The sequence below is a fragment of the Nomascus leucogenys genome, chromosome 18, assembly GCF_006542625.1.
Source record: "Nomascus leucogenys isolate Asia chromosome 18, Asia_NLE_v1, whole genome shotgun sequence".
NCBI classification, from domain to species: domain Eukaryota; kingdom Metazoa; phylum Chordata; class Mammalia; order Primates; family Hylobatidae; genus Nomascus; species Nomascus leucogenys.
In genome coordinates this window covers 9,575,187-9,591,873 of record NC_044398.1, presented here as the reverse complement: position 1 = coordinate 9,591,873, position 16,687 = coordinate 9,575,187, and the positions used below count along the sequence as shown (strand labels likewise).

General features: G+C 37.4%; 1 pseudogene; it reads left to right on the top strand.

Moving 5' to 3' along the window:
• Positions 1–482: 482 nt before the first annotated feature.
• Positions 483–961, top strand: LOC100587903 (annotated as a pseudogene).
• Positions 962–16,687: the final 15,726 nt, after the last annotated feature.

Below are 16,687 nucleotides of genomic sequence, written 5' to 3'. Positions count from 1 at the left end.
CAGAATGTTGATCTCTACCTCATATCATATATAAAAATCAACTCAAAATAGATTATAGACCCATTGTCAAATCTAAAACTGCAAAACTTCTGGAGAAAAACATAGGTGAGAAAATCTTAGTGACCATAGATTTGCAAAATTTTAAATATTATACAAAAGCATGAACTCTAATTATAACACTGTTAGAAAAATGAAAAGACGAGCCATAGATTGGGAAAAAATGTTTGTAAAACATGTATCTAACAAAGGACATGCACCTAGAATATATGAAGATATCTTACAACTCAATAATAAAAAGAGGGACAACCCGATTAAAAATGGTCAAGATTTAAAGAGACTCTTCACCAAAGAAGATAGAAAGATGGCAAATAAGCACATGTAAAGAGGCTTACTAACTTTAGACTTTAGGGAAATGCAAATTAAATCCACAGTGAGATACCCCTACACTCTCATTAGAATGGCTGAAATGGATCTCATTGAAGATGGTGGTGCAATCTGTGTCCAGCATTATCAGAAGAGTCTTTATGTGGACAGTCTCAGGGGCACCTGAAGAGAATTTTGGTCTCAATCCAGAAAAGAGAAAGAGCCAGTGGTTGCTGAGACAGTAAAAGAGGTGAAAAAAGAACCTATCCCAGTGTGTCCACCCTTACGAAGCCAAACATATACACCACCCGAAGGTCTCCAGGGTCGTTTGGAATCTTATGTTAAATAAGTTTTTGGCTCATTTTTTCCTAGTAATTGGCAAGACATTTCCCTGGAAGATGGTTGTCTACAGTTCAATCTTTTGGGACATTTAGCTTATGACTTGGGTCATGTAGTCCCTAACTCCAGACTCCACCAGTTGTGCAGGATTAGAGATGTTCTTGGTTTCTATAATGTCCCTATTCAAGATAGATCTAAATTTTATGAACTCAATGCCAGTAATCTGCCCCCTAATTTGAAAATCACTTGGAGTTACTAAGCAATTCAGAAGAGAAATACATTGAAATCATTTTATCCCCCTGAGCAAGGGGGCTGCTTTTTAGGCTTTTTGATACTTTGCCATGTGAAATACTATCAGAACTGTTCTCTAAACCCATTTTTCCTATAGAGGAATGTATCATCTCTTTTTTCTCATATTATGAATGGATAAAGAATAATAGGATTTTCTATTTTCATATTTGCGGAAATCATTTTTTAAATGAATTAGATCATTAATAGTTTATGAAAAACTTTGAGAGGACACTGTCATTAATGTGGGTGTAAGACAGGAGGATATTACAAGTTCAGACCCTTCATAGGCATAAAGTAGTAGTTGCAAGAAAATACTTTCATCCTCTTAGGACTCATATCTAAGATAGGTTATTATATATTACAAATATACAAACTTGTATTACATAGATACCTATGAAAGAAACATAAAAGTATGTTGCTGTAGATTAATTTCTTTTGAAATTAAAGGTTGGTTAAAGTGTTAAAAAATGGCTGAAATGAAAGCAACTGACTATACCAATTGTGTCTGAGTCTGTGAAGTGACTGGAAGTCTCATACACTGATGGTGGGGATGTGAAGTGTTGTTATTGCTTTAGAAAACAGCTTGGCAGTTTAAAAGTTAAGCATACGCTTACCGTATGACCCAGTCATTCCACTCTTACGTACTTATCTAAGGGGAAAAAAAAGCATATGTCCAAACAAAAACTGTACCTAAATATTCATAGGGATTCACTACATAATAGTCCCAAACTGAAAACAATCGGAGTGGTCCATCAACAGGTGAGTGGATAGGCAACTTGTGCTATAGCTACAAAATGGAATATTGCTCAGCTGTAACAAGGGATGAACTCTTGATACACATAAGAATATGATGAACATCAAAATAATTATGCCAAGAGAAGAAATGAAACTATCTCTGCAGATTATGACAGTGAGAGAAGTCTAGCATGGCTGACTCTGTCTTGCTTCCAGCTTCATAGGCTGGCGGTCTTTGCTCATCCCTGATCATAGACCAAGCTAAACATTGGAGGAATTTAGTTTACAGTTTAACTTTGAAGCAAGGATAATAATAGGTCCTTCCCTAAAATGAACCTCCTTCTTGCTCAGGGACTGAAATCACCTTTCTTACGACTAATGAAAGGTCGAAAGATTAGAATTATGGGAGGGAACTAAATTCTTCTGAAATGCAGAAGTAGTTAAATGATAACCAGCTATTTTTTTTTTATTATACTTTAGGTTTTAGGGTACATGTGCACAATGTGCAGGTTTGTTACATATGTATCCATGTGCCATGTTGATTTCCTGCACTCATTAACTCGTCATTTTAGCATTAGGTATATCTCCTAATGCTGTCCCTCCCCTCTCCCCCAACCCCACAACAGTCCCCGGAGTGTGATGTTCCCCTTCCTGTGTCCATGAGTTCTCATTGTTCAATTTCCACCTATGAGTGAGAACATGCGGTGTTTGGTTTTTTGTCCTTGCAATAGTTTACTGAGAATGATGTTTTCCAGTTTCATCCATGTCCCTACAAAGGACATGAACTCATCATTTTTTATGGCTGCATAGTATTCCATGGTGTATATGTGCCACATTTTCTTAATCCAGTCTATCGTTGTTGGACATTTGGGTTGGTGCCAAGTCTTTGCTATTGTGAATAGTGCCGCAATAAACATACGTGTGCATGTGTCTTTATAGCAGCATGATTTATATTCCTCTGGGTATATACCCAGTAATGGGATGGCTGGGTCAAATGGTATTTCTAGTTCTAGATCCCTGAGGAATCACCACACTGACTTCCACAATGGTTGAACTAGTTTACAGTCCCACCAACAGTGTAAAAGTGTTCCTATTTCTCCACATCCTCTCCAGCACCTGTTGTTTCCTGATTTTTTAATGATGGCCATTCTAACTGGTGTGAGATGGTATCTCACTGTGGTTTTGATTTGCATTTCTCTGATGGCCAGTGATGATGAGCATTTCTTCATGTGTTTTTTGGCTGCATAAATGTCTTCTTTTGAGAAGTGTCTGTTCATGTCCTTTGCCCACTTTTTGATGGGGTTGTTTGTTTTTTTCTTGTAAATTTGTTTGAGTTCATTGTAGATTCTGGATATTAGCCCTTTGTCAGATGAGTAGGTTGCAAAAATTTTCTCCCATTCTGTAGGTTGCCTGTTCACTCTGATGGTAGTTTCTTTTGCCGTGCAGAAGCTCTTTAGTTTAATTAGATCCCATTTGTCAACTTTGGCTTTTGTTGCCATTGCTTTTGGTGTTTTAGACATGAAGTCCTTGCCTGTGCCTATGTCCTGAATGGTATTGCCTAGGTTTTCTTGTAGGATTTTAATGGTTTTAGGTCTAACATTTAAGTCTTTAATCCATCTTGAATTAATTTTTGTATAAGGTGTAAGGAAGGGATCCAGTTTCAGCTTTCTACATATGGCTAGCCAGTTTTCCCAGCACCATTTATTAAATAGGGAATCTTTTCCCCATTTCTTGTTTTTGTCAGGTTTGTCAAAGATCAGATAGTTGTAGATATGCGGCATCGTTTCTGAGGGCTCTGTTCTGTTCCATTGATCTATGTCTCTGTTGTGGTAGCAGTACCATCCTGTTTTGGTTACTGTAGCCTTGTAGTATAGTTTGAAGTCAGGTAGCGTGATGCCTCCAGCTTTGTTCTTTTGGCTTAGGATTGACTTGGCGATGCAGGCTCTTTTTTGGTTCCATATGAACTTTAAAGTAGTTTTTTCCAATTCTGTGAAGAAAGTCATTGGTAGCTTGATGGGGATGGCATTGAATCTATAAATTACCTAAAATCAGAGCAGAACTGAAGGAAATAGAGACACAAAAAACCCTTCAAAAAATTAATGAATCCAGGAGCTGGTTTTTTGAAAAGATCAACAAAATTGATAGACCTCTAGCAAGACTAATAAAGAAGAAAAGAGAGAAGAATCAAATAGATGCAATAAAAAATGAAAAAGGGGATATCACCACTGATCCCACAGAAATACAATCTACCATCAGAGAATACTACAAACACCTCCATGCAAATAAACTAGAAAATCTAGAAGAAATGGATAAATTCCTCGACAAATACACCCTCCCAAGACTAAATCAGGAAGAAGTTGAATCTCTGAGTAGACCAATAACAGGTTCTGAAATTGTGGCAATAATCAATAGCTTACCAACCAAAAGGAGTCCAGGACCTGATGGATTCACAGCCGAATTCTACCAGAGGTACAAGGAGGAACTGGTACCATTCCTTCTGAAACTATTCCAATTGATAGAAAAAGAGGGAATCCTCCCTAACACATTTTATGAAGCCAGCATCGTCCTGATACCAAAGCCTGGCAGAGACATAACCAAAAAAGAGAATTTCAGACCAATATCCTTGACGAACATTGATGCAAAAATCCTCAATAAAATACTGGCAAACCGAATCCAGCAGCACATCAAAAAGCTTATCCACCATGATCAAGTGGGCTTCATCCCTGGGGTGCAAGGCTGGTTCAACATACGCAAATCAATAAATGTAATCCAGCATATAAACAGAACCAAAGACAAAAACCACATGATTATCTCAATAGATGCAGAAAAGGCCTTTGACAAAATTCAACAACGCTTCATGCTGAAAACTCTCAATAAATTAGGTATTGATGGGACGTATCTCAAAATAATCAGAGCTATCTACGACAAACCCACAGCCAATATCATACTGAATGGGCAAAAACTGGAAGCATTCCCTCTGAAAACTGGCATAAGACAGGGATGCCCTCTCTCACCGCTCCTATTCAACATAGTGCTGGAAGTTCTGGCCAGAGCAATCAGGCAGGAGAAGGAAATAAAGGGTATTCAATTAGGAAAAGAGGAAGTCAAACTGTCCCTGTTTGCAGATGACATGATTGTATATCTAGAAAATCCCATTGTCTCAGCCCAAAATCTCCTTAAGCTGATTAGCAACTTCAGCAAAGTCTCAGGATACAAAATCAATGTACAAAAATCACAAGCATTCTTGTACACCAATCACAGAGAAACAGAGAGCCAAATCGTGGGTGAACTCCCATTCACAATTGCTTCAAAGAGAATAAAATACCTAGGAATCCAACTTATAAGGGATGTGAAGGACTTCTTCAAGGAGAACTACAAACCACTGCTCAATGAAATAAAAGAGGATACAAACAAATGGAAGAACATTCCATGCTCATGGGTTGGAAGAATTAATATCGTGAAGATAACCAGCTATTGTCTCCTAGCTTGCTTTTCTATAATCCCTTGCTGCTCAAGTCATGTCGTAGAGGTCACAAGATTTGTTACTTCCCTTACTGATCCTATAGATAACATCACTATTGTGGAACTTAAGATTCGTCTTTTGAGATGTTTTTTAGACTTTTGCATTCTGGCAACTGACTGACTCCATCTGGTCCTGGGACTCATGACTCAACTGGTACTGTGGACCTCACTGAGAGATGGATTCAGTGCACAAGTACTGTTTTCTACACTCCTATATTTCATCCTCAACCAACCAGAAGCACCCATTCCCTAGGCCCCTGCCCATCAAATCATTCATAAAAACTCTAATCTCTGAGTTCTCGGGGAGACCAACTTGAATAATAACTCCAGTCCTTTTGCATGGCTAGCTCTGCATTAATTAAACTATTTCTTTACTGCAATACCATGGTCTCAGTGAATTGGTTTTGTCTGTGCAGCAGGCAAGAATAGCCCATTAGGGGATTACAGAAAGCCAAACAAAACAAGTAGATAATTTATAATTCCATTTATGTAAAATTTTGGAAAATGCAGATGAATCGCGAGTAATAGCAGATCAGTTGTTGCTTAAGAAAAAAGTGGAGAGGAAAAAGAGACTTTGAGGGGTGTAGAAAAGGATTACAAAGAGATGTAAGAAAACTTTTTGGGGTGATGAAAAATCATTACATTGATTGTGGTTTTGCTGGTGTGTATATATGTCAAGAATCATCAAAGCATGCAGTAAATATGTGTAGTGTGTTATATGCCAATTATATCCCAGTAAAGCTGGGGAAAAGTTTTAAGAAGCAAGAAAAATATTGTGTATTCTATGATACTATTTTTATGATACTATTTTCATAAAAGTCACATCACACATATGTGCATACATTAATAAAGGATTGGAAGAATATATTCTAACATATTAGCTGTGATTTGATTTCCTAAATATTCCAAATTTTCTATAATAATCATTTATTTCTTTGTAATGAGAATCAATTAAAATTATTAGCCTGGTGAGTAGAGCATAGGCAACATTCTCATACTCTAAGACAATGAACAAGACTCTTTGAATTAATTGTAGAATCTTAAAGACTATCTTGTCTCTTCCCCTTATTTTAAAAAAGAGGAAACTGAGGCCCAGGAGAGGGAATAGATTTGCCAAAAGGCACAGAATAAAGTAATGATACTACTCAGACCAGAATGCAAATATGGGGACATCTTTATAGAATTTGTTCTACTGTATTATATTTTATTTTAAATTGCATTTTTCCTATTTTGACTGGATTTTAGACTTATAGAAAATTTATAAATTCAGTATATTTCTTATATGCCTTTCACCCAGCCTTCTCTATTGTTAACATAACCACATAACAATTATGAAAACTAAGAAATTAACATTGATATAATCCTATTAATATAATTTTAGACTTTATTCAGATCTCATATATATAATACATATATATTTATATATATATATAAAATACATATATATTTTTTACTGATGTCCTTATTTTCCTGTTCCAGAAACTTGTCCAGGATCCCACATTGCTTTTAATTGTCTCTTCTCCAATCTGTGACAGTTTCTCAGTTTTTCCTGGTCTTTTATGATCTTGACAGCTGCAAAGAATTCAGGTCAGATGTTTTGTAGAACATTTCTCAATTTGGGCTTGTCTAATATGTTTCACGGTTAGACTGAGGTTTCGCATTTTGGGAAGGATACCAGAAAGGCAATGTTCCCTTTTTAGTGCATCGCATCCTAAGAGGGTATATGACGTCAATAAGTTTTGTTACTAGTGACGCTAACCTTAATTGCTTGGTTAGGTGGTGTTTGCCCCTTTCTCCACTGTGTAGTTATTGTTTTTTCCTTGCAATTAATTATTTATTTTGGAGAAGATAGATTGGGACTACGCAAATACTCTATTTCTTTTTAAATCTTTGCCCGTGAATTTTAGTAGCTGTCGGTGGATTGAGCCAACAGCCATTATTGTTGTGGTAGTCTAATGATGATATACTGTTTCTTCATACTTTCTACATTTATTAATTGGAATTTTTCTGTAAGAAACAGTGGTTCTTCCTTTTCCCATTTATTTCTTCATGAAAAAATTAATATCAGTATGGACTCATGAATATTTATTTTATTCTTTTTATTCTAATCCCAAACTATCATTACTTTGTTCAAATTATTCAAACTTTGGCTGTTGGGAGCACTTTTGGGTTGGCTCCTGTGCCTTTCATCATGTCTTCATCATCATCTTTTATTTATTTATTTATTTTTTAAGTCAGAGTCTTTCTCTGTCGCCCAGGCTGGAGTGCTGTGGCACGATTTTGGCTCACTGCAATCTCTGCCTCCCGGGTTCAAGCGATTCTTCTGTCTCAGCCTCCTGAGTAGCTGGGACTACACGCACACACCACCACCCCTGGCTAATATTTGTATTTTTAGTAGAGATGGGGTTTTCACCATGTTGACCAGATGGTCTCGATCTCTTGACCTGGTGATCTGCCCCCCTTGGTCTCCCAAAGTCCTGGGATTACAGGCATGAGCCACCGTGCCCGGCCGTCTTCATCACTTTTTCGAGCACTTCTTTACTTTCTGATATCAGAAAATGAACCAGGCTTATTTTTATGTTTTCCCTGATACAGCCCTGAAACTAACTATTAAATACTTCTCCAAAGATCTCTAGTTCTTTGTGTTGGAGAATGATATTTAGAAACCAAGATCTGGGCACTTGTGAGTTCATTACTATTGGAATGTTGCTGTTTCTAGGCTTTCCCAGTGGGCAGAACTAGAAAATACATTTGCTATTTGTTGTATATATGTATGTATGTATATATGTATGTATGTATATCTACAACCCGTGTGGCATTTATTTGAATTGTGTGAGCCTATTTTTATTGGTTAAATTTAATAATTTAAAACATTTAATGGATAAAGTAAAATTTAGTCATGACTGAACAGACATTCATTATCTGGTGGTTTGTGCTCTTTCTTCAAATTATTTACCATTAAGAGGTTACTGATATTTTTCACTCCAGTCCCTTCTTTATTTATCAAATAGCTATCTTATGTTTGTTTAGAGTGATTTTAGCTAGTGCTTGAGTATGAGAAAGGAATTCATTTAGAAAACATATCCTTAAACCCTAATTCACATATTAGGAACTATCTTTTTCAAGTTACAAATGAAGCAGAACACTGCGAATAAAAAGAAATCCAAATAGCAAAACTCAAGTGTTTCCAGAAGTTTCCTTGAGAACGAAGTAAAAATTTTAAGTTGAACTCTATGAAGGTTAGAAGCAGTCAAATATTGTCAGTTTCATATGGTTCAAAAGGATGGAAGTGGAGGTAGAAGCCTGTTGGGAAACTGATCAGTCTCTGCTACCTCTAGGCCATTACCATCCTGTAGGAACCCTCAGCTGGAAGATATAACCTTCCTCGTGAATACCAGGATGAACCAAACCTACCCATAGAAGAAAGAGCTGGATAGGAAGACATAAAAACTGCTTCCAGAGTAAAAAGCACACTAGGAGAACATGGACTGGCATAGGTGTCTTCACTTCTGTGTGTTCACAGCACAGTTTTCAATACTGGCATTTATGCCAGAAGTTTTATTGAGATCAAGTAGCACAGAAATCAATAACAATAATAATTTTACTTATATAGTTTATAATATAATATTTATTATATATTTTATTATATAATTAAATATATCACACACAATCAAATATATTACATATAATTACTTAGAATAATAATTACAATAATTGTAATTGTTATATTTGTATAATATATGTATGTATAATATTTTAATTGCGATAATTATAATACAGTGTAGCCTCACATTGACACAAAAAGCATCCAACTTTATTGTGATATTTAAATACTCTTGTAGTGCTGTTGTTATTAGAGTAGAACCAGTTCTACCCTGACCACCCTCTCTTACACAGTCACATTGCAAGGTTCTTGCTTGTTGTACCAAATACTTAATTTTTTACTGGCGTCAACTTAACCCTGTAACTCTTATCCTTGACTTTCAATATGTTACACTCGATATTAAATAGCATTACATGACCTGCTAAGCTTGAGACTGAGTCTGACTGATACTGCTATAACAGTATAAATACTCAGTGTTAGTACAAATTTTAGGGTGATCAAAGGTGAACACAAATGTGAAGGGTTTGAGATGATCAATAAATGGTTTGTGAAAATTCTCTCTTGAATTAGTGGCAATGGTGACACCCAAGCCCAGTCTTCCCAACAATCAATCTAGTGCTCTTTCTTCTGGATTAGAATCCTCAAAATAATTTTCTGTAGCACATTGGAGTACCAAATATGTGAATTTTTCTCAAGGTGCTGGGAATGCCTTCCAGTTGAATGAGATGAAGTCCATGTCTTCAAGAAGCTTACAGTAGAGTGTATAATTTTACAAACTAAACTACCTTTGGCTGATTACTTAACTCCAATGAACTTCAGTTTGGTTGTCTGTAAATAACAATAGCTAACACTTACCGTGCTTACTCTTTGCCAGAAATTGCACTAGGAGAAACTCATGCTAACCTTATGCAATCAGTATTATTCTTCTTCTCTTTTTAAAGACTCAAGTCATTAATGCTTGAGGGTATTGCTGTACTGGTAAATGTCTAATAACCAGTTTTCCCAAAGTATGCATATGTACATACACAAATTATTATAATTTTATTGTTCAGAATTTGTAGCCACATTTAAAAACTATCATAAAAATACTCTTTATTGTGAATTCCACATAGCTAACTGATTCTGCCAGAATTTTTTGTTGATTTTTGTCTAATTCTTGTATCCTTAGCCAGATGTTGTAATTCAACAATGATTTGACAAATGAAGTTGCATCCAATGCTTTAATTCTTTTCACAATAAATTTATTGTCATTAAGTATTATATTTGGCCCACTGTTAGCCTATTTCTCATATGCATACAAATTCATTAAACTAAATATAATGTCATGTATTGGAACTTTACTTATTCCATTTGTCAATGATATGAGTGACTTCTTTGTTGAATGAGAGAATAATATTAGAACATTGAGAGAATATTTTCTTAATGTTTTGTGTCATTCATAATGTAATGGCTATAGATGTGACACAGTAGAAAGAGGTAAATCCATAGAGACAGCAGATTGCTGGTTGCCTAGGGCTGAGGGGAGGGGGAAATGGGGAGCACCGGCTTTACGGGTATGAGGTTTTATTTTGGAATGATGAAAATGTTTTGGAACTAGATAGAGGTAGTAATTTCACTACATTGTGGATGTACTATATGCCACTGATATGTACACTTTTAAGTCCTTAATTTTATGTTACGTGAATTTAACATCAATTTTTAAAAAACCCCTCTATTGGATTCTTATAAAGATGTTACGAAAAAAATAAGGAGATACTCTGTGAACCATAAGGAGTATTGCAAATGTAGTTCTCATGCTTGTAAAAACGTATTTGCACAAGGTCTCATTCCCTCAGGTCCCTACCAAGGCATCATCTGATATTATAAATTTACCTAGACATGTGGGATTTATTTTATTTTATTTTTTAGTTATCTCTCTCAGCAAGAGTTTGAATTTTAATCTAACTCTTTGGAGCTTAAATCAAACTAGATTATAATCGATAAAATTTAGTAAAAGTGGAAGAGCGTGCATGGATCATATTTGACATGTGAGGAGCTCTTTTGTTTTTTCGCTCCATACCTTCACTATGTAAGCAGGTGGCGTTTTTTGCTTAACTATGTAGTTGGCTTTACTGTTTTTTTTTTCTCTTACGATGTGTGGGAATTGGTTTGGATAGTTAGGCAAACTTTCAAGCAATTATTTTAGTGGAGTGAAGAGAAACTACTTTAGAACTGTTGTGAGTTCAGAAAAATATAAATGCCTTTAGGTTTATTTTGCTTACTTTCAAAATGAAAACATTTTTATTGAGACCTTTAGGGAAAATGTGTATTCCTACAACCAGGTTGCAGAACTACATAGAAGACTACCAGTGAGAAAATGGTCATTTTGTGGGGTATTTTTTTTTTTTTTTTTTTGCTACTAGAAATGTTTCATAATCTTTGAGACATAACACTACTGGGGAGGCTTTATATCTTTTTATTCTAAAAAGTGATTGAAGACCATAAGAAGAAACCAGGTAGGCTTCGTACATCCTTTATATGTCTATAATTGGATATTATTGATAATAAGACTGAAACTTTGCCTAATTTATATCTAATTGTGATTCTAACACTTGGCATACCCTACTCCTATGGAATTTGGCCATCAGGGCAAAGTTACATAAACAGCAGAGAAGGTACAAAATAAATCAGGATATATGTGGTCCCTGTTAATATCTACCCTTGTGTAAACAGGGAATTTAAACTTTATTTTTTTCTCTTCTTACCTGAAGAACTGGGAAGTGAATGATTTTGTGGTGCTCTTTATATATTTCAGCAGCCTCTGCTCCTAGAGGGAATTCACCAGGTCTAGGAGAATGTCAGAGCACTGTTTTATCTGAGAACAAATGTTAAAGCAATGTCTTACTATAGCTGAAATAAAATCTGAAGATCACTTTCAATCTTTTTCTAACTTTATTTTTTTATTAAGTCTCCTAAGTGGAACAACATGAATCTCTGATTAGCTACATGAAAATGCTAACTTCTTGTGGAAGTATATTAATTTCTTGACTCCGAAACTTCCCCCCAAAAAAATGAAATCTACAGAAACTGAGGCTAAAATTCTATGCTTTATTCTGCTGTTTGATCTTTTCTTCTTACTAATCCTCAAAGTAGAGCTTAAATCCATCATCATTATCCATTTCTGCTTCACTTAAACGTTTATTGACCACTGAGGGATGCACAGGAATATGATATAAAACACAATCCTTTAAGTAAATGATTTTACAATTTAGTTGGGAAGTAGTTGTACCGGGTTGGATAATGTTCTCAAATTCATGCTTTTCCTGGAATATTAGAATGTGAATTTTATTTGGAAATAGGGTAATTGTAGATGTAATTAGGTACAATGTGGTCATACTGGAGTAGGGTGGGCCTGTATTCCAGTGTGACTGGTGTCATCATGACACAAAGAGAAGAGACACAAAGACAAAAAACATTGGAAGGATGCATGTGAAGATGGAGGTGGAGATCGGAATGATGTGCCTCCAAGCCAAATAACCCCAGGGTTTACTGTCAATACCAGAAGCTCAGAGAAACATATGGAACAAATTTTCCTCTAGAGCCTATAAAGACAGTATGAGTCTGCCTACACCTGGATTTTGGGTTTTTAGACCCCAGAACTGTGAGAGAATACATTGCTGTTGTTTTAAGCCATCAAGTTTGTGGTTCTTGCTTATAGCAGCCACAGGAAACTAATATAATAGTCATAAAAATAAAGCTGTTATTATTAAATACTGCGATGTTCCAGGTTCTGGTTCTTTGAGTTCCTTCCCACTCTAAGGTATTACTAGGTGTTATCACTAGTAGAAGAGCAAATGGAGAGTCAGAGAAGCCTAACAACTTGCTAATGTCACTCAGCAAGTAGCTCCAACCCTTGTCAGTTTGTCTCTATGGACCAGTCTCTTCAATATGGGAGGACGGCCCATATAAGCAGGCAGAAGGCAAAATGACAGGCAAGAAGGGAGTAGGCCCCCAAGCTGGGAATAGTCCAGATGTTCACAAATAGCAGTGGTACATCATGAATTGTGGTACATCCATGTGATGGAATACTACTCAGCAATACTAGAGCAAACATCTATAGCATGCAACAGTATGGATGAATCTTAAGTGCAATATTCTGGGTGAAACAAGCCATACACAAGAGAGTGCATACTATATGATTCCAATTATATGAACTCGTAGAATAGGCAGAACTAACCTATGGTGAAAAAAATTGAAATGGTGATTGCCTATTGTGTGGAAGATGGTTTGCTGGAAACTGGGCACTGAGGTCACCATTCGGTGGTTCACGGTGGCCGTAGCCTGCTCCCTGCTCTGGGTACCCATATATGTATACACAGCTGGGAGTGGAAGAGCCTGTAAATGTCACAGGATCAGGTATGAAAGAGTCCCATGTGCCAGTTTTGCTGGCCATTGTTTCTAGTGCCTAGCACTGTCTTGGAGCATAACAGTCCCTCAATAAATATTTGTGAAACAAGAGAACCCACTCACAAACTGGTTATGCCTACATATCGATGTTCATTATCCCTGAATTCCTGCAATGTGTGCCACGTAATTAGGCACTTGATTATATACCATATGTCAGTGTTCTCTAATGTGTGGCATTTTACCACCCCAATCATCTACACTAACGCAGTGAGAGAAAGAGTGAGAGAGAGCAAGAGAGAGAAAGGATATGTGATTTGAAAGGTTCTGAGATGATTACAGAGATCGCGTAGCAAACCAATAGAATGGCCGTGCAGACTCTGTGCCAGTGATTCTAGAATTGCTGAAAGTTTGCAATGACAGTTCAATACAAGTAAATAAATGTCTATAGCACTGTGCTGGGCGCTGGGGGAGAATACAAGAGAGGCAGAATACATGGCCTTAGAGCTGAAGGACTTCATCTCCCCACTGGGAAATAAGGTAAGTGAGAATGTCATTGGCACACTGTCAGGAAATGTGACTGGAATATCACTGCTCTGCTTCCTGTCTGCTCATGGTGGACATCCCCACTCAGCCACGGCGTCATGGGACTCTTTCCTACCAGGCCCCAAACTAGCTCAGGATGTTTTCCCTCAAAGTCCTTGAGTGAGCCACACTAAACAACTGGAATCAGTAGGCAAGATGAACACTGAAAGCGCCAAAAGTTGAAAAGAGGCAGTCATGATGAGATCGACGTGAGTTTCAGGGATCTGGGGAGGCTTCATGGAGATGGTGAATTGATGAGAACACAGATTATGTCTTCACGCACGGGCTCTGCACCAGCGATAGATCTGAGGGTCTCATACCAGAAGCCTACAGCATCCTAGGTTAACTTCAGCTCTGCATCCCTCAAGGGCCCGGGTGTCGATTGGCTCCATTTCTGTAGTTTCTGGTGCTGACTGTCCTCCGAACCAAAGCTGCCCCTTGCTGAGGCGAACGAGGACCTTGCAGGGGATGGGCCTGGGTTACAGTGGCTGGATACAACCCAGCCAAGGTTTCTGTCTGTCTGGTTAGCGTGCTTGAGCACTGACTTCCCCGAGTGAAGCGTCTCTGAAAGGGGAGAAAACCAGTGCTGCTGCCACTCCTCCTAACAATGCAGAATCAGGGTAAGCGGAGATTCTTTGTGCCCAGAACAGCCCTGAGCTGCGTGGTGTGCCCGTAATACAGCACAATCAAAGGACTGAGCCTCCTACTACTCTGCTTATCCTCTAAGTTTTTCAAAGGCAGAATCTGGAAAGATGGTACCACCACTCAAGAAGAGGGGTTGTTCTTTTGGTTTGTTTAGAGGCACATCTGCTAGGAAAACAAAACAAAACAAAACAAAACAAAACAAAACACAGAATTTGTCTCTTCAAAGTTTGGGCCTCAAAAGGCTTTTGCAACTACAGAATCTTTTCAAATAAGAAAGGGTGAAGGCTTTTCCTTTCAACTTTAAGAAAGAGCAGCCATCTTTTTCTTCAGCCAGCACCAAGCCCTAGTTAATAGTTCAATTTCATACTTTGCCTTTCTCCTAGAAGTATATAAGATGGTTTGAAATGAAAAACAAATATCAAGATTACTGAGGAAGAAATGAAACCCAAAATGTGAGGAGATTTGTCTCAGGAGATATTTTCTTTTTTGCTGTTTGGTGTCCTTGGGGGATTTTTCCAAAAGCCCAGCGCTACAATCTCACCACTCCCAGCAGTGCCCTGAACTCCCCACCTGCGTGCTCATCTTCCTCTCTGACACCTCACCAGAAAATTTATATTTTAAAATAGGATGTTTGCTGATCTAAAGGAGATATTTCCTATTGTATTCTGAGGTTTTGAGTGAAAGTCAGGGCGGAAAAAAGTTTATTGTTGTAGTCTTCACTAGACCAACACATGACGGGGCCACAGTTAACTCTGCTCGTGGTTAAGACTGATCTTGACTTTGATTTCTGAAACTCCTACATGCACACTTTTCCACTTGGGTCAGTGTTTTGTATTGGAAAAAAAAAAAACCTCATTCTCTGCAGTAAAACTTTCCCCAATTTCTTTTTACTGATTTAATGGCTTTTTCTAGAACAGATGATTAGATGAAGCCAGAAAACAGTTTGGCCATAAAGGACATATTGATTCCATCAGATTTGCCAGAACACAACTGCAGAGAAAAGTCTAAAAAAATGACTTGAGAAATCAAGATGCTGCCGAAGCAATTTCTTGGCCAGGAATCTTTTAGCTGTTGCTTGTTTTAAATTCTTTCATTTTGCATTTCGGGAAGGGAGTCTCAAATTAAAGCCAAAATCCTAAATGCAAAAAGATAAGTGCCATTTGCTATGAATTCTGATTATTTCTCTTGAATGAGTAACCAAGAACCAATTTCTCACATAATAATAATTTTGCATATTAATGAGAAACAGAGTTGATTGGATTCTACAGAGGCCATTTCTAGCTGAGTTAAAGGAAAAATACCTTAGAGGCAGCAAGGACCTTAGAAAGCCCGTAATTTAATCCCTTCATTTTATAGGAACAGAGAAGGTGAAAGCCTTGCCCTTGAGCATACAGCCGACTGAGTGCTCAGGGAGGACTTTGATCTGCGTCAAAATGTATCTCAACCAGATGTATCAATCCTGACTTTTCATTACTAATAAGGCTCTCTGCTATTATTTGCATGGGACTGTGGCAGGGACAAGATTTTATTCCTTAAAACTAAGAGTAGAAAATAAAGAAATAATGCCACATGTGCAGCATTGCCACCGGAGAGGACTTCTTTGTTGACATTCAAAAGCCCATTTTGAATGTAAACAAAGAGTGCCATTTGAACCAGTTTACCTAGTGTTGTAGCCAGCCTTAGTTTTAGAAAAGAGAGTTTTGTGATCTCTGCATACCATGGAAGTATCTAAATCAACAGACACAGACACTGAACCCAGGGCAAAGCCCTGTCAGAATAAAACATGGAAATGGTGTTGAGATCATATCAACAAAACTATAAAGTAAACATTACAAGGGTTTGCTGCAATGGGATAGTGTATGTGGTGAGGGCACACAGCATTCCTCAGGCTGACCTGCCCCCGGTTATGAAACACCATCCCTCCCAGCAGGCTGAAAAGCTGCAGCCATACCAGGCGCTGAACTGAGACCCCTTGAGGCCACAGGCCACAGCTTCTTCCTCTCCCATCATCTAGGAAGGGCAGATTGCCTGTGGTCGGGACACAAATAAATGGCCAATTCCCTTCTGAGCTAGTCTAACCTTCAGTGTAATAATTCAGCTAATGGACTAACTTTAGAATGCTGCAAATGATAAAACCCATGTTTTGATTGGAATTTTTGTTGTAGAAACAGATTTGCTCCCCACACACTATTCTGTAATATACATATTGCATTATCCATT